General features: G+C 47.9%; 1 protein-coding gene across 3 annotated transcripts in view; it reads left to right on the top strand.

Annotated features, from left to right (window-relative positions):
- The window catches only part of rassf8b (Ras association domain family member 8b), a 129,632-nt gene that overhangs the window by 29,583 nt on the left and 81,589 nt on the right, over window positions 1–18,460 (top strand). The window contains exon 1 of one of the 3 annotated variants that reach the window (XM_080207186.1): window positions 14,345–14,488. The exons of the other annotated variants lie outside the window; for them this stretch is intronic. The gene's annotated coding sequence lies outside the window, so the exon portion shown is untranslated. Of the gene's footprint in view, window positions 1–14,344; window positions 14,489–18,460 lie in introns of those variants that run through there. 3 annotated transcript variants of the gene reach the window in all.

Below are 18,460 nucleotides of genomic sequence, written 5' to 3'. Positions count from 1 at the left end.
GAGGAATCGATTGAACATTACACAATCACCAGCAAACAAGCCCACTTCTGATGTTATGACTGAGGGAAGGTCATTGATGAAGCAGCTGAGGATGGTTGGGTTTAGGACACTCCCCAGAGGGATTCCTGCAGAGACGACTGACCCTCCACAACCAAAACCATCTTCCTATGTACCAGGTACGACTCCAACCAGCAGAGAGTTTGCCCCCTGATACCCATTGATTCCAGTTTCGCTTGGGCTCCTTGATGTCAGGGGCTGTCACTCTCACCTCACCTCTGGAACTCAGCACTTTTGTCCATGTTTGAACCAAGGCTGTAATGAGGTCAGGAGCTGCGTGACCCTGGCGAAACCCAAACTGGGTGTCACTGAGCAGGTTATTGCTGGACAGATGCTGCTTGACAGTGCTGTCAGTGACCCCCCCCCCCCCCCCCCCATCACTTTACTGATGATCGAGAATAGACTGGGCGATAATTGGCTGGGTTGGATTAGTCCTGCTTTTTGTACACAGGACGTACCTGAGCAATTGTCCACGTTGTTGGGTAGATGCCAGTGTTGTAACTATACTGGAAGAGCTTGCCTAGGGGAACGGCACATTCTGGAGCACAGACATTCAGTCCAATTGCCGGAATGTTGTCAGGGCCCATTACCTTTTGCAGCATCCAGCGTCTCCAACCATTTGTTGCTATCAGGCGGAGTGAATCGACTAGGCTGGGGACTGGCATCTGAGATGCTGGGGACCGCCTGGAGGAGGCCGAGATGGATCACCCACTCGGCACTTCTGGCTGAAGATTGCTGCGAATGCTTCAGCCTAACCTCTTACGCTGATGTGCTGGGCTCCTCCACCGTTGAGGATGGGGATACTTGTGGAGCCTCCTCCTTCTCCGGTGAGTTGTTTCATTGTCCACCACCATTCTCGAGTGGATGTGGCAGGACTGCAGAGCTTAAATCTGATCTGTTGGTAGTGGGATGGCTTAGTTCTGTCGGTCACTTGCTGCTTATGCTGTTTGGCGTGCAAACGTTCCTGTTAGGTAGCTTTATCAGATAGTTACCTCATTTTTAAGTATGCCTAGTGCTGCTCCTGGCTTGCCCTCCTGCGCTCTCCGTTGAAGCAGGGTTGATCCCGTGACGTGATGGTAATGGTTGAGTGGGGGATATTCCGGGCCACGAGGTTACAGATGGTGCTGGTGTACAGTTCCGCTGCTTCTGATGGTTCACAGCACCTCATAGATGCCCATGACTTCAGTACTGAAGCAACACTAGTCAGAGATTTTAACGTTTATTTGTTTAACGGGACACTGGTGTCTCTGCCTGGACCAGTATCTTACTGACCTTGTGGAGGTGGTGGGCTGCTGCCTTGAAACGCTGCAGTCCATGTGATGTAGGTACTCCCGCAGTGCTGTTAGAGAGGAAATTCCAGGATTTTGGCCGGGTGACAGTGAAGGAACAGCGATATATTTCCCAGTCGGGATGGTGAGTTTGCAGGGAACTTGCAGGCAATGGTGTCCCCAGATATCTGCTGCCCTTGTCCTCGATGGCATAAGTCAAGAGTTTGGAAAATGTTGTCTCAGGAGCCTTGGTGAATTGCTGCAGTGCATCTTGTAGATGGTACACTGCTGCTACTGAGCGTCAGTGGCAGAGGGAGTGGATGTGGTGAAAATCGAGCAGGCTGATTTGTCCTGGTCGGTGTGGAGCTTCTTGAGTGTTGTTGGAGCTGCACCCATCCAGGCAAGCAGGGAGTATTCCATCACCCTCCAGACTTGTGCCTTGTAGATGGTGGAGAGGCTCTAGGGAGTCAGGAGTTGAGTTACTCCGCCACAGGATTCCCAACCTCTGGTCTGTTCTTGGAGCCACAATATGGCTCGTCCAGTTCCATTTCTGGTCAATAGTAATCCCTAGGATGTTGATGTTTTTCAGTTGAAACATTAAACTGAGGTCCCAGCCAACCTCGTGGAGATGTACAAAATCCCATGGCGACGCTCAGAAACGAGCAGGAGAGTTCTCCCGGGTGTATCAGCCAGCATCCATTCCATAACCAATACTTCAAAAGATGTTAACCAGTCATTTCACACTTGATTGTTGTGGGACTGGGCTGTGCGTAGATCGACGTTTCCACATTGGAACCATGATTATGCCTCAAAGGTCTTAATTGGGGTTTAAAGGGACATCTTGAGATCTTCAAAAGGCTGGATAGAAATATGAACAGAGTCCCTTTGGGGTTTTGGAAAGCTGCCTTATCTTCAAACTGTTCTGAGTCTCAAGCATTTGACTGCAGAATTCAACTAACGGCCTCAATCCCAGCATTACGTGAACATTAGTCTGTGAAAAGGGCCTTTTGTCTATGGGTTTGATTTGAATGGAACATTGTAGGGTTCAGGGTTATACATCATCATGATTGATTGTTTCTTGTTTGTAATTGATAAAAGTTCTTGCTAAAATTCTTATACATGTTAACTATATTCTTAAATAAACTTTGTTTGATAAAACTCCCTAGTGGGTCATTTGAATCACTGGGGCAGCACAGTTGCATAGTGCTCAGCACTGCTAACTCACGGTGCCAGGGGTCTGGGGTTCAATTCTGGCCTCCGGTCACTGTCTGTTTTTCCCTGTGGGTTTCTTCCGGATGCTCCGATTTCCTCCCACGATCCAGTGATTGATTGGTCGTGCTAAAATTGACTCTAGTGTCAGGGCGATTAACAGGGTAAATGTGTGAGGTTACGGGGTTAGGGCCTGTGTGGGATTGAGATCAGTGCAGACTCAATGGACTGAATGGCCTCCTTCTGTTCTATAGAGATTCTATGATTCTATACCTGAAGTGAAACATCTCATGGTTATTCTCGCCAAATTCAAAGTGCAAAACTTCTGATTCAGGTGGGTGTCATAAAACACTTTGGAGTTTCTAACCTGAACCATAACACGTTCAAAGAACAAAGAACAGCACAGCACAGGAAACAGGCCCTTCGGCCCTCCAAGCCTGTGCCGCTCATTGGTTCAACTAGACCATTTGTTTGTATCCCTCCATTCCCAGTCTGTTCATGTGACTATCCAGGTAAGTCTTAAACGATCCCAGCGTGTCCACCTCCACCACCCTACTTGGCAGTGCATTCCAGGCCCCCACCACTCTCTGTGTAAAATACGTCCCTCTGATATGGGAGTTATACCTCGCCCCCTCACCTTGAGCCTGTGATCATCACCTCCGTTGCAAATGGGTTAAGAAGAATAAGGGGGAGTGTTTATCTTTTGTCTCAGTCACACAGAATATCGTTAAGGACTTTGAGAAAAGCAGTTTCTGTACGGTAGGCAGGACAGCACCCCGATTGCAGGGATTCAAACATGGAGTTCGAGGAAAGTTGGGAATGAAGTTGGGAGGCAGCACCATGTTCTGGAATTTGACAAGGAAAGATGGTTGGAAATGGGGCAGTGTTTTGCAATGACAGAAGGGGCAGAGGTTTTGTTTTTATTTGATGCAAAGGGACATGATGGTGATTTGAACAGTGGCTGAATAGAGGCAGAGAGAAAGAGAACTGCTCACAGTGTTGGGGTCCAGGAGGGCAGATGGTGGCCACTAGTTTAATGGGAAAAGGGTTGAGGGTGTGTGAGGTGAGTCTCGTGGATGAGATGAGCTTGGAGAGAGTCTGAGGGGAGATAACGGAGAACGTACAGAAAAAGATTCTGGGTGAGGGCGTGGGGAAGCCACATGGGCTGGGGAAAGGAGAGAATTGGGGGAGGCAGTTCATCAGGTGCTCTCTGTCCTAGTGACAAAGAAATCCACACTGATTTTTGGAGGCGAGGGCAGAGGAGACAGGAAGAGGGGCTTAAGGAGATGGTTTGCAGGAGGTAAAAGCTGCAGGATTCTCTTTTGCATTCCAGGATTCTGGAATAGCGAGCAGTTTTGGAGGATGACCGTAAGACAGTACTGGACCAGCTGACGGGCAACACGGCAGCTCAGTGACTATCACTGTTTGCTGTGCAGATACATGGATTTGGGCCAGTGTCTGTGGGAGCTTGCGCATTCTCCCCGTGCTTGCATGGGTTTTCTCCGGGTGCTCCGGTTTCCTCCCACACCCCAAAAACATGCTCTTAGGCTGATTGGTGTAACAAATTGTCCCTAAATTAGTCTCCCCTCAATCTGGTTATGATTAGTTTATTGTGGAGTCCAATAGGCGTAGATAAATGTCATAGGGAGAAGAGGGCACTCACAATGTTAAAATGGCAGTGCGGGCTTGTTGGGCCGAAGGGCCTGTTTCCCGTGCTGTGTCGTTCTTTGTTCTTTGACTCCATAGTGGTCCAGGCAACTATGGCAGTGAATTTTTGAACCAATTAACTGCAATGTTCGTTCAGGTCTGTGCCTCTTGATTATTGGGGAGGTGAGATCGGGAGGAGGGGGTGTGGGGGGGGACATTGCCAAATTGAGAATCAATCCTGGTTTGATTGGGGAACGTGGCATTAAGGATGAAGCTGGACGTGAACTCTGAGCAAATCAGAGACTTCAGCAATGTGGCACAGTGGTTGTGGCCACACAGTGGTTAGTATCCAGGGACCCAGGTTTGATTCTGGGCTTGGGTCACTGTCTCTCCATGGGTTTCCTCTGGGTGCTCTGGTTTCCTCCCACGTTCTGGAAGACATGCTGGTTGGATGCGTTGACCCAAACAGGCGCCGGACTGTGGCGACGAGGGGAATTTCACAGTAACTTCATTGCGGTGTTAATGTAAGCCTTACTTGTGACTAATAAATAAACTTTTTACCTTTTTAGGTGGGTTAGAGGGACACGTGTGAGGACCCTGGGTATTGTTGGAGATTTAGTGCAGACTCTATGGGCCAACCTGCTGGGTTCTGTGGTTCTATTCCAAGTGGATTTGGAGCGATTAGGCAATTGTTTATGAAGAAGTAAATTTGAAACAGGGACCTTATGAAAGGGTGACTCATTCTGGGGATGTTTGCAAGACAGTTGGATGTTGTAATGGGAACATTAGTGCACCATAAGTGTCAGCTTGCCCGAGGATGGAAACATGCTAGTTAGATACATTGGCCGTTCTAAATTCTCCCTCAATGTACCCGAACAGGCACCAGAGTGGCAAGTAGGGGAATTTCACAGTAACTTCATTGCAGTGTTAATGGAAGCCGAATAGTGACGAGTAAATGAACTTTACACTTATACGTGCTGGTGAATTGAGAGAATATTCTTCTTCGCTTCTGCTCAGCTGGACCCACAATGACCAAGACCATTGTACACTGCAGCCACGACACCACACTGTCAGAGAATAAAGTGTGTTGGGATCGGGATTGGGAGGGCGCCGTGTGCCGGGACTGGGATTGGGAGGGCGCCGTGTGCCGGGACTGGGAGTGGGAGGGTGCCGTGTGCCAATAGGTCAGTTTGCCACAGCTCTGTGCTAATTCCGGATGAGATTGAACTGGTAGCATTGTCCTTGTCACCTCTGTCCCAGGCCAATTTACCGTTTATTTGTGTATGTATTACTTCTTGATTTATTATTGTCACAGGTAATGGTATACTGTGAAATGTATTGTTTCTTGCACAGTATATAGACAAGACATACCATTCATAGAGAAGCAAAGGGGAGAATGGATAATGTAGTGTTACTGTCATAGCTAGGGTGTAGAGAAGGATTAACTTAATGTGAGGTAAGTCCATTCAAAAGTCTGACAGCAGCAGGGAAGAAGCAGTTCTTGAGTCAGTTGTTACGTGACCTCAGACTTTTGTATCTCCTTCCCAACGGAAGGTGGTGAAAGAGAGAATGTCTGGGGCATGTTGTGTTCTTAATGATGCTGGCTGTTTTGCCGAGGCAGCAGAGGTGTAAGGCAGCACGGTGGTTAGCACTGCTGCTTCACAGCTCCAGGGTCCTGGGTTCGATTCCCGGCTCGGGTCACTCTCTGTGTGGAGTTTGCGCGTTCTGCTCATGTCTGCGTGGGTTTCCTCCGGGTGCTCCAGTTCCCTCCCACAGTCCAAAGATGTGCGGGTTGGGTTGATTGGCCATGCTAAGAAATTGCCCCTCAGTGTCCAGGGATGTGTAGGTCAGAGGGATTAGTGGTTATAATATGGGGGTAGGGCCTGGGTGGGATTGTGTTTGGTGCAGACTCGATGGGCCGAAGGGCCTCTTTCTGTACTGTAGGGTTTCTGTGATTAACTGATCTCGAAGAATCTGCTGTGTTGTATGTACGGTCTTACCAGGAATATGGAATGAACCTGTGAGAAGTGAGCCCTGAGTTTTAATATCATCTCCTCCTTGTACATCTCTCCAATTTTATTTTAAAACAAGTTGCACGCATTGACACCTCTCCCTCAGGGATTTGAGTATTGTTTATTGCTTGAGGCCCTTCTACCTTCAGATAGATTCTCATGATGTGTAGCGAATAAATTATTTTCTGCAGCATTTATTAATAATGTCTTCATGGCAGCATTTATTATCCATCCCTAATTGCCCCTTTAGAAAGTGACGCTGAGTTGCTGCCTTGAACTGCTGTGTAGTCCATGTGGAGTGGGAATTCCCACAGTGCTGTTCGGGAGAGGGGTCCAGGGTTTTGACCCACTGACAGGGAAGGAACAACCAATTATTTATCCAAGGCAGAACGATGAGTGGATTTGTGGAGAAGTTAGCTTTCCCATGCGTTTGCTGCCTATATCTGTTGTACTGGGGCAGAGCCTCTAGAAGGGAACAGGTCCCGTGACTGGTATGTAGGGTGAGCTGGCTGGGAACTGACCCGAGTCATCTCTCGATGTTTGGAGTGAGGAGCGAGGGCACTGAATGAAGATCTGTGTTCCCTGACACCTGGCTGCGGAGTAATTCTTGGAAAGACAACACACAGTACTTCGAGGTTTAGCATTGTCCTTCCAGATGTTGGCGATGGCAGTGGTAACAGAATAATATAGAATTCCTACGGTGCGGAACGAGGACATTCATAGATGCAGCCCCTGGTCTTTACTGTGGGGATGTAGAGTGGGATTTACACTTCCCAAGTGGGAAGCTCGAGTCAGGAAGTTGGCAGATCTGTGAAGGCTTCAGGGATCTAATGTGGCCTTCTGGCTCCAGCAACAGTAAGAAGTCTCACAACACCAGGTTAAAGTCCAACAGGTTTATTTGGTAGCAAACGCCACTAGCTTTTGTCAGGTGAATGGGGAGTTCCCCACTCACCTGATGAAGGAGCAGAGCCCCGAAAGCTAGTGGTGTTTGTTACCAAATAAACCTGTTGGACTTTAACCTGGTGTTGTGAGATTTCTTACTGTCTTTACCCCAGCATCTCCATATCAAGAAGCAGTATACAGATTGCCACGAGGAGTGGTTAGAAGGCCTGCTTCGGTTCTCTGAAACCCTGGCCCGGTTATTTTACAAGCCTTCCAGTCTGTTCCCCTCACACCCCCTGCCAATCCCCATTCCTCTTCCATCTCCCCCCTCATATCCCTCATGAAGTCCCCATGTTCACTCACACAGCACATATTCTGTGTTGAACCAATGAAACGTAGAAAAACAATGGCGTGTTTTAAAATACTCAATGCAATGAGAGACAAGCAGTTACTCTCTTATTAACCATGACTGGGGTAAAATCCTGGAACTCACTCAGTACTGTGGGTGCACCCACACCACGTGGATACAGCGGTTCGAGAAGGCAGCTCATCCCCACCTCCTCAAAGGCAATTAGGGATGGGCTCGCTTTAATCAGCGATCCCCACATCCCATGAATGAATGAAAAGAATAAGTGACTGTGTGCAAAATTAGCTGTGTCGATAGTAATCATGATGTGGAGATGCCGATGTTGGACTGGGGTAAACACTGTAAGAAGTCTCACAACACCAGGTTAAAGTCCAACCGGTTTATCCAAATAAATTGGTTGGACTCTAACCTGGTGTTGTGAGACTTCTTACTGTAAAATTAGCTGGGCAGGTATTGAAAGTTGTTGCTGCCAAAGGGGAGCGATTAATTCAGTTACCGTTGTGTCAGAATACATACCTGCACACCTTTAATGTCCAGTGCCATGAGTTACAGTTTCCAGGATGCCAGTATAACGCTTCAGCTGAGGGCAGCTGATGGTGCAGTGGTAATGCCACTCAACTAATAATCCGGAGGCCCAGACTAATGCAACCCGAAAGACCCCCACCACCCCCCCCCACCAGGCTAATGCACAGGAACAGGCATTCAAATCCCACTGTGGCAGCTGGTAGGATTTACAGTAAATTATTTAAATCCGAGTTAGCATCAGGATCGTCAGTTGTTGTAGCAACCCATCTGGTTCACGAATGGCCTCTTGGGCAGGAGATCTGCCATCCTTACCCTGCCTAGTCTGTGTGTGACTCCAGACCCACAGCAATGAGGTTGACTCTTAAGTGCCCGTGAAAAGTCAAGCAAGCCACTCCATTCAAGGGGCAATTAGGGAGGGGCAACAGATGCCCCACGTCCCTCAAAAGGATGCCAACGTTTGGCCATTTCCCCCATTCCTTTACCTTGGTTTCGAAGGATCCTCAGGAACTTGATTGTTCCACCAAGAAGTCAGGATGGTTAGAAGTATTCCCAGTCAATTCAGTTGCTAACCAAGTTGCTGTGAAGCTCTGGGTGAAAGATGTGTGCTGCACAGGGGCTGCTTTGTGTCGGGTGTGGTGGTTTAACCCAGCTCCAAACCTTCCTTTTGAAAACTGTCAGGAATGTGCTGTGTGGCTGCCCTTTTGTAAAGTGAATCAGCAGATGCCTTTCACAGCCCTTTGTCAAACAGGAAAACCGATTGTTTATCCTGACAAATTCCTGTCTGTTTCTACTCTTAGAACAGGTCTACAATGGTTCCTGTTCCAAAGGAGAGTGAGCACTGAGCTGTGGCCATGGATTTGATGTGTACCACTCTCCTTTCACAATCTCTGGATGTACCAAATAGCTACTTCAGAAGTTTAATCCCTTTTGTAATGTATGCTAATTCTACTCTATCCCTTTTCTCTTCCTCATTTACAAACTTCCCTACGGCCAGACGCACAGTGCTGGCGTTGGGTGGCACAGTGGTTAGCACTGCTGCCTCACAGCGTCAGGGACCCGGGTTCCATTCCAGCCTTGGGTGACTGTCTGTCTGTCCAGAGTTTTCACATTCTCCCCGCATCTGCGTGGGTTTCCTCCAGGTGCTCTGGTTTACCCCCACACTCCAAAGATGTGCAGGTTAAGTGAGTTGGCCATGATAAATTGTTGCTTAGTGTCCAAGGTGTGTAGGCTAGGGGGATTAGCAGGGTACATTTGTGGAGTTATGGGGATAGGGCCTGGATAAAGTGGGTCAATGGTGCAGACTCGGTGGGCCAAATGGCCTGCTTCTGCACTGTAGGGATTCTGTGATCTGTGTGAGCTGGTGACAGCCCTACCTCACCACTCTGTTACTAAACTATCAAACTGTTTCTCCGACATCCAGGACTAGAGCAGAAATTTCCTCCAATTCAATATTGGGGAAAGTAAAGCCATTTTTCCTTCCCCACTCTGGATTCTATTCCAATTACTCTGGTGGCACAGTGGTATTGTCACTGGACTATTAACCCCAGGGTACAATCCAGGGACTTAGGTTCAAATCCCATTATGCCAGATGGTGAAATTTGAATTCAATAATAAAAAAAAACTGGACTAAAATTTTGATGTTGATTGTTGTAAAAGCCTACCTGGTTCACTAGTGTCCTTTAGGGAAGGAAATCTGCCGTTCTTTCTTACCTACCGACATGTATCTTACATGTGACTTCAGACCCACAGCAGTGTGGTTGACTCTCAAAACCCTCTGAAAAGAGAGGATAGTTTAGCATTTGCAATGCCCACGTCCCGTATCTTAATTTTATATATCCCCCCCCCCCACCATGGCCATTTTGCCCCAGATTTACACTGGTCTGTTCACAACCTTGGTGTCACGTTTAACCGTGATGTGTTTCCGACTTCCCTTTTTTTTTGTACCGTCATTGGGAACATGCATTCCCAACCTTGCAGCATCGTTCAACCGCATTCCTTCTCGCCTCATCTGTTGCTGAAACGCTCATCGTGCCTTTGCAACATCTGGATTCGACCATTCCATTGCTCTGCTGCTGGGTCCCCCATACTCCATCTTCTATGAATGACGCGCAAAAGGTTGGTGTCCACGTACAGCAATTAAAGATAATAGCATGTAATTTATCAAGAGGGAATTAATTACAGAAGTGGGGGGGGGTGATATTTCAGTTGTATAGGGTATTGGTGAGACTACGTCTAGAATGTTGGGCTACCAAATAAACCTGTTGGACTGTAACCTGGTGTTGTGAAACTTCTTACTGTGCCCTCCCCAGCCCAACGCCGGCGTCTCCACATCTAGAATATTGTGTACAGTATTGGTCTCCTTATTTCAGGAAGAATATAAGTGTGATTGAAGCAGTTCAGAGAAGGTTTAGCAGGCTAATACCAGGAATGGGTGGGTCGTTTTATGAAGAAAGATTGGAGAGGCTAGGTCTGTATCCACTAGAGTTCAGAAGAGCGAGAGGCCACTTGATCAAAACCTTTAAGACCCTGAGAGATATTCGCAGGGTGGATGTGGAGGGGATATTTGCTCTTGTCAGAGAATCTAGAAGCAGGGGTCACTGTTTAAAAATAAGGGATTGCTCATTTAAAACTGAGATGAGCAGAATTTGTTTCTGAGGCTGGTGAGTCTATGAAACAAGGGGAGGACAGTGAGAAGACTTCTTACTACCATCGGTTTGGAACAGTCCTATCCAGGCAGTTACTATTCTGTATCAGTAGATTAGGGTTATGTGGCTGTTGCCTTAGAGAGTCTCCTTGAATTTAATTGACTTTTTCCTCGGTGTATTTCTCCTTCATTTCTATCGGTTTCATCGCCCATTCCTAGATACCCTGCCAATCTGATGGTGGTAAACCTTCTCACTGTCCTCCCCTTGTTGAAGGTTCTCCAGCCATTAGGTAGAGAACTCCAGAATATTGACTCAGCAATGATAGAGAAACGGCAAAACATGATCAACGTGAACGCGTCACAGGAGTGGCTTTAGTTCCCAGTACACTATTGATGTGATATAATTATACAGTAATCTTTTTCTGTGTGTAAGTTGGTAATGTAATGTGTGATATTCTTTCACGGGATGTGGGTATCGCTGCCCATCCCTTATTGCCCCTTGAACTGCGTGGCTTATTATTTTTCAGAGGGCAATTAAGAGTAAGGATGGCACATTTCCTTCACATTAGTGAACCAGCTGGGGTTTTTTGCAACAGTTGGGTGGCCCAGTGGTTGGCACTGCTGTCTCTCAGCGCCAGGGACCTGGGTTCAATTCTGGCTTCAGGCGACTGTCTGTATGGAGTTTGCACGTTCTCCCCGTGTCTGCGTGGGTTTCCTCCAGGTGCTCCGGTTTCCTTCCACAGTCCAAAGATGCGCCGGTTAGGTTGATTGACCATGCTAAATTGACCCTAGTGTCAGGGGATTAACAGGGTAAATATGTGGAGTTATGGGAGTAGGACCTGGCTTGTGGTCAGTGCAGACTCGATGGGCTGAATGGCTTGTTTCTGCAATGTAGAGACTCTATGATGATGGTTTCATGGCCAGCTGCTACTGAGACTAGTTTTCAGTTCTAGATGATTACTACAAGCAGATTTTGGACATATCACCCAATTGCTTCCTGAAAAACATGTCCAGGGACCTGGGTTCAATTCCCAACTTGGGTCACTGTCTGTGTGGAGTTTGCACATTCTCCCCATGTCTGCGTGGGTTTCCTCCGGGTGCTCCGGTTTCCTCCCACAGTCCAAAGATGTGCGGGTTAGGCTGATTGGCCTTGTTAAAGTTGCCCCTTAGTATCCTGAGGTGCGTAGGTTAGAGGGATTAGCGGGTAAATGTATGTAGGGATATGGGGGTAGGGCCTGGGTGGGATTGTGGTCGATGCGGACTCGATGGGCCAAAGGGCCTCTTTCTGTACTGTAGGGGTTCTATGATAAAGTTCTATGAGGAACGATGTTCTGAATGCGGGTCGGTTGCTTAATCAAGGCACAGTGCCCTTTCTTCACTGAATAGTGAAAGGTTTATGAGATCCTGCTTCAGTATAATGGCCTCACAGTAACGTATTTCCCATAATGTGATACTGATTACAGACACAGGTATACTCCATCTGAAAAGCAATTTACCCTGAAGTCATGAATGGCAGAACATAGCCATAGAATTAAAATCCTATTCGGCTCATTGACTCTGCACTGACTCTTAGCCAGAATTACCCCACAACCCAATGTGTTTACCCCGCCAATTCCCCACGTATATTTGGGGAAACCAATTTTAGCATAGCTAATCAACCTAACCTGCACCTTTTTGGACTGTGGGAAGAAACAGGAGCATCCGGTGGAAACCCACACAGACACGAGGAGAATGTGCAAACTCCACACAGACAGTGACCCGAGCTGGGAGTCGAACCCAGGTGCCTGGTGCTGTGAGGCAGCAGTGCTAACCCACTGTGCCACTGTGCTACCCTAACAGCTGGTAAAGACCAGCTGTTTGCTGGCGTGAGGCTGTAAGGTCGAATCCAGCCTTCTACCATGAGGAACAGAAGCAGGATCAGGTCACCAAACCCTTCGCGCCTGCCCCGCCATTAGAATCATAGAACCCTACAGTGCAGAAAGAGGCCCTTCAGCCCATCGAGTCTGCACCGAACACAATCCCACCCAGGCCCTACCCCCATATCCCTACATATTATACCCACTAATCCCTGTAACCTACACACCCCTAGACACTAAGGGGCAATTTCTTATCGTGGCCAATCAACCTAACCCGCACATCTTTGGACTGTGGGAGGAAACTGGAGCACCCGGAGGAAACCCATGCAGACACGGGGAGAATGTGCAAACTCCACACAGACGGTGACCCGAGCTGGGAATCGAACCCAGGACTCCGGAGCTGTGAAGCAGCAGTGCTAACCCACTGTGCCACCCATCAATGCCATCATTGCTGATCTACGCTGGGCTCCATTCCTTTCCTGTGCCATTTCCCCACAGCCCTCTATTCCTCGGTCTATCAAATATTTATCCAGCTCCACTTTAAATACCTCTAACGATCCAGCCTCCACCACCCTTTTGCGGACAGAGAATTCCAGCGATTCACCAGCTACTGAGAGGGGAAGTTTTTACGTGACTCAGTTTTAAATGACTGGCCCTTTACCTTGTATCTGGGTCTCCTTTGCTCAAGACTCTTCCCAGTAGTGAAGACATCTCACCATCTATCCTATCGGGTCCCCTCAGGATGTAATATGTTGAAAAAGTTCACCCCTCTCTCTTCTAAACTCTAAGGAATACAATAAAGTCGAAACCAGGTGTCCATTTATAAACATCGAAAGTGTGGTTCATCGTAACTCTCAAGTTGTGAGGTCAAAGACAGCCTGTAATGGAGTTTAAGTTCCACCAGCTGCTGTGGTGAGATTTGAACCCATGTCTCTCAAGTAACTGCCTGGGCCTCAGGATTAGAATCCTGCGATATTGCACGTATCGACACAAATATCCAAGTCTTTTTTTTTACAAAGACGCACTTACTCAGGATTACTAACCCAGCGACGTTACCACTGCACCATCTCCAGAGAAGCTGGGGGGAGGAAAAAAGCAGATTTAAGATAATTGGGGAAAGCACCAGGGCGGAGACGAGATTTTTTTTAATTGCAAGGCAGCACGTTGTTGTGATCTGGAATACACTGTCTGAAAGGGTGGTGGAAGCAGATTCACTAATCTTTGCGAGAGAACTGGGTAGAGAATTGATGGGGAAGGAATTTGTCAGGTTGAGGGCTGAGGGGTGGGCAGAAGAGTGGGGTTAATTGGATAAAGCTTTCAAAGAGTTGGCGCAGGCAGGATGGGCCCAATGGCCTCCTTGTGAGCTGTGGAGAGCTTATAATCAAATGCCTTTTTAACAGTTGCATGCGCCTGTTTAGTTCAGGGTATTAACACGTCCTCACTTTCACTGGTGTGAAAATTCTTGTAAGAAGTCTGACAACACCAGGTTTAAGTCCAACCGATTTATTTGATAGTAAACTCACAAGCTTTCGAGGTTTCCCTCTTCGTCAGGTGAATGAAGAGTTCTGGCCTCAGACAGAGCATGTGAAGCACAGACAGTTTACAGATTACTGATTGGAATGCGAATCTTTACACCCAACCTGCTGTTCAAGTCATAAAGATGCTGACAATGTAAGTGGAAGGAGCACCGAGCATAGGTTAGAGAGATGTGTATTGTCTCCAGGCAGTAAGTGAGGTTTTGCAAACCCAGGCAAGTCACGGGGTAACGTTACAGATAGTGCGACGTGAGCCCAAGATCCCTGTTGAGACCACCCTCGTGTGTGCGGTGTTGTCAGACTTCTTACTGTGTTTACCCCAGTCCAACGCCGGCATCTCCACATCATGAAAATTCTTGCCAGCAATTGTCAATGAATTCCTGAAGGAACTGATGACAAAGACAGACCAGCTACTGTCGGTCACTTTGACCGTTAATTGGACTCGGAACGCTTGAGGAAGACGCTGGCACCTCATGTAGAGCTCTGGTGAGTTAGATAGTTGTACTTCCATGAAATCTGGCCGCGGATTGAGGCCCACCCAAGGGTTGTTGGCTGTTCGCTTGTCCAGAACCTTATAAAAGGCCAGTTTACTTAAATTGAAAGTGTTTCAGTAATTAGCTTTAATACCGTGACTAATATGCATCAAGGTTCAAAGGGCAGGCACTGGCTGCTTGTTGCGTGTGTCTCTCGATGAGCTTTAGCCAGGAAGTCCGATGCGCTCGTTCAGTTCCTGGAATGGCCAGCGTTTTCCAGAATATTCCACAAATCGGGTGGACGCAATGCGAGCCTTGCAGTGGTCTGCGCTTGTTGTACAGAAGGCGAAGAACTCGCTTGCTGAAGAAGGAGAATTCTCTTTTTTGTTTTGGCAAATTAGCTGCAGTGGTATTCACAACATCCAAGATAAGTGGGTTAGAATGTTTCCAGCATTTCACAATACCTGACCTTGTACAACGGTTCCTGACAAGTGCGCCTTTGTCTTGGACTCAGCGCTTCTGTTTTACCAGAAGTGGAAGCTGCTCATTTAGTAACTATTTTGGAAGAGTCTTTCTCTGAATGTGGGGCTCACTATCAGAGCCTCGAGTATTGCCAGTTCCTAGTCTGATACAAACTTTAAGAACCTGTGCACTCTAGGTGTGAACCTGGAGTCGGATATTGACCGGACTGTTGTGACGTAAGGACAGCAGATTTCCTCCCTCTTTTTAAAGTGACGTTACAGAACCAGTCGTATCTTAGGGCTGTCCATCATAATTTTTGTTTTTTTTTCCCCCCACACCACCTTTTTGTAAAACGTTACTTCCAGGACAGCACCGTGGGGTTAGCACTGCTGCCCCCTCGGCGCCAGGGACCTTGGGTTCGATTCCCGGCTCGGGGTCACCGTCTGTGTGGAGTCTGCGCATTCTCCCCGCTGTCTGCGTGGGTTTGCTCCGGTTTCCTCCCGCAGTCCAAGAGATGTGCTGGTTAGGTGGATTGGCCATGATAAATTGTCCCTTAGCGTTCCAAGATGTGCAGGTTAGATGTGGATGGGAGGGAGATGTGGTAAGATGCTCTTAGAGAAAGTTGGTGCAGGCTTGATGGACTAAATAGCCTCGTTCTGCACTGTAGGGAGACCATGGTTACCTCTGTGAACTTTATGAAAAGTGGATTCAGAGAGTCAGACTGCCACGGGGAAGGGGGTGTGGGGTGGCTGTGGTATAACCTTTGTCTTCTGTAGTCCAGTTATGGAACCATTACACTATTAGTCTACATTAATGCTTAAGTGTTGGGCTACTCCTGTCTATCTGAGCCCCCAAGGAGTTATTTTCTTGGCTGGGCAGTGCGGGAACAGGCTTGATGTGCAGTTAAGCAAGACGCTACGATGAGGCAATGAGCTGGAAGGAGCCAAAGGTCATGACCTTGGACTTCCTGTCCAGCTAAGAAACAGTCAGGACAAAGGCACTCACTGTCCAGAACGACAGTGTTGGAAGATCCGGTGGTGGAAACACACACAGCGAGTGAAAGAGATGTCTTCCAAAATAGTTCTGGGAATACCAACCTCCGTAAAAAGTCTGACAACACCAGGTTTTAGTCCAACCTATTTATTTGATAATATTCTCACAAGCTTTCGAGGGGACAGCCTCTTCGTCAGGTGAATGGAGAGTTCTGGCCTCAGACAGAGCATATAAAGCACAGACAGTTTAGAGATTACTGATTAAAATGCGAATCCTTACACCTAACCTGCTGTTCAAGACCTGAAGTGGCTGACAATGTGAGTGGTCGGAGCACTGATCACAGTTTAAAGAGATGTGTATTGTCTCCAGACAGTACAGTAAGTGAGGTTTTGCAAACCCAGGCAAGTCACGGGGGTTACAGATAGTGCGACATGAACCCAAGATCCCTGTTGAGACCGTCCTCATGTGTGCGGAACTTGGCTATCAGTCTCTGTTCAGCGCCTCTGCGCTGTCGTGTGTCGTGAAGGCCGCCTTGGAGAATGCTTACCCGAAGGTCAGAGGCTGAATGCCCGTGACCACTGAAGTGTTCGCCAACAGGAAGGGAACAGTCTTGCCTGGTGACTGTCGAGCGATGTTCATTCATCCGTTGTCGTAGCGTCTGCATGGTCTCCCCAATGTACCATGCTTCGGGACGTCCTTTCTTGCAACGTATCAGGTAGACAATGTTGGCCGAGTTGCAAGAGTATTTACCATGTACCTGGTGGATGGTATTCTCACGTGTGATGATGGTATCCATGTCGATGATCCGGCATGTCTTGCAGAGGTTGCTGTGACAGGGTTGTGTGGTATTCATCACACGTGAGAATACCATCCACCAGGTACATGGTAAATACTCTTGCAACTCGGCCAACATTGTCTACCTGATACGTTGCAAGAAAGGATGTCCCGAAGCATGGTACATTGGGGAGACCATGCAGACGCTACGCCAACGGATGAATGAACATCGCTCGACAGTCACCAGGCAAGACTGTTCCCTTCCTGTTGGCGAACACTTCAGTGGTCACGGGCATTCAGCCTCTGACCTTCGGGTAAGCATTCTCCAAGGCGGCCTTCACGACACACGACAGCGCAGAGTCACTGAGCAGAAACTGATAGCCAAGTTCCGCACACATGAGGACGGTCTCAACAGGGATCTTGGGTTCATGTCGCACTATCTGTAACCCCCGAGACTTGCCTGGGTTTGCAAAACCTCACTTACTGTACTGTCTGGAGACAATACACATCTCTTTAAACTGTGATCAGTGCTCCTACCACTCACATTGTCAGCCACTTCAGGTCTTGAACAGCAGGTTAGGTGTAAGGATTCGCATTTTAATCAGTAATCTCTAAACTGTCTGTGCTTTATATGCTCTGTCTGAGGCCAGAACTCTCCATTCACCTGACGAAGGGGCTAACCCCGAAAGCTTGTGAGAATATTATCAAATAAATAGGTTGGACTAAAACCTGGTGTTGTCAGACTTTTTACTGTGTTTACGCCAGTCCAACGCCGGCATTCCCACATCATGAATACCAACCTCCTCCAGAGGAATTACGGATTGGCTGTTTTATATGTGAACCTACTGGGGTTGTGTTACATATTTTATTACTTTTTTTATGCTAAGGGGTGGATTTTACAGGCCCACCCACTGCTGGGATCATCTGCCCCCCCACCCCCCCCCCCCCTTGAATGTTCAATGGGATGTTGTCTGGGTCACAAAGTCTCCAGCACCGTGCCCCGCCGCGATGGGACTGGATAATCCCAACCCAGGGGGTTTACTGGATGAAATCGGGGTGCCAGTAATTCCTCCTCGCTTTGTAAAAGAAACCAGCTCCTGTCGACAACAAAGGCAGAAAATACTGGGAACTCTCAGCGTGTCCGGCAGCCTCCGTGGACGGAGAAACGGAGCGAATGGATGGAGGGCATTAGCGATGAGGAGAGGTTGGAGAAACCTGGTCTGTTCTCACTGGAATGATGGAGATTGAGGGGAGACCTGACACAAGTCTACAAGATTATGAGGGGCATGGACAGAGTGGACAGTCAGAAGCTTTTCCCCAGAGTCAATTACTGAGGGGCACAGGTTTAAGGTGCGAAGGGCAAGGTTTAAAGGAGATGTACGAGGCAAGTTTTTTCACAGAGGGTGGTGGGTACTAGGAACTTGTTGACGAGGAGGTAGTGGAAGCGGATACGGTAGTGACATTTAAGGGGCATTAGCAGGATGGGAATAGAGGGATATGGTCCCTGGAAGGGTAGGGGGGTTCAGTTCAGTTGCACAGCATGGTCAGTGCAGGCTTGGAGGGCCAAAGGGCCTGTTCCTGTGCTGCAATTTTTTTTTTGTTCTTTGTTCTCTTTGGTTCAGGTTGATGTCAGAACCCCAGACATTGGGGGGAATCTCACCAAAATATGTCTGTGTGTTGCAAATTAGAGTAATTGTAGATTGGTGTTTGTAAAACTGTCTGTTTAAAAAGGTGGAGTCTTTTTTTCTGTAAAAGA

The sequence above is a fragment of the Carcharhinus amblyrhynchos genome, chromosome 19, assembly GCF_965287045.1.
Source record: "Carcharhinus amblyrhynchos chromosome 19, sCarAmb.v2.hapA, whole genome shotgun sequence".
In the NCBI taxonomy this organism is placed as follows: domain Eukaryota; kingdom Metazoa; phylum Chordata; class Chondrichthyes; order Carcharhiniformes; family Carcharhinidae; genus Carcharhinus; species Carcharhinus amblyrhynchos.
Note: the sequence above shows the minus strand (reverse complement) of the source record. Positions and strands in the feature narration are given on the sequence as shown.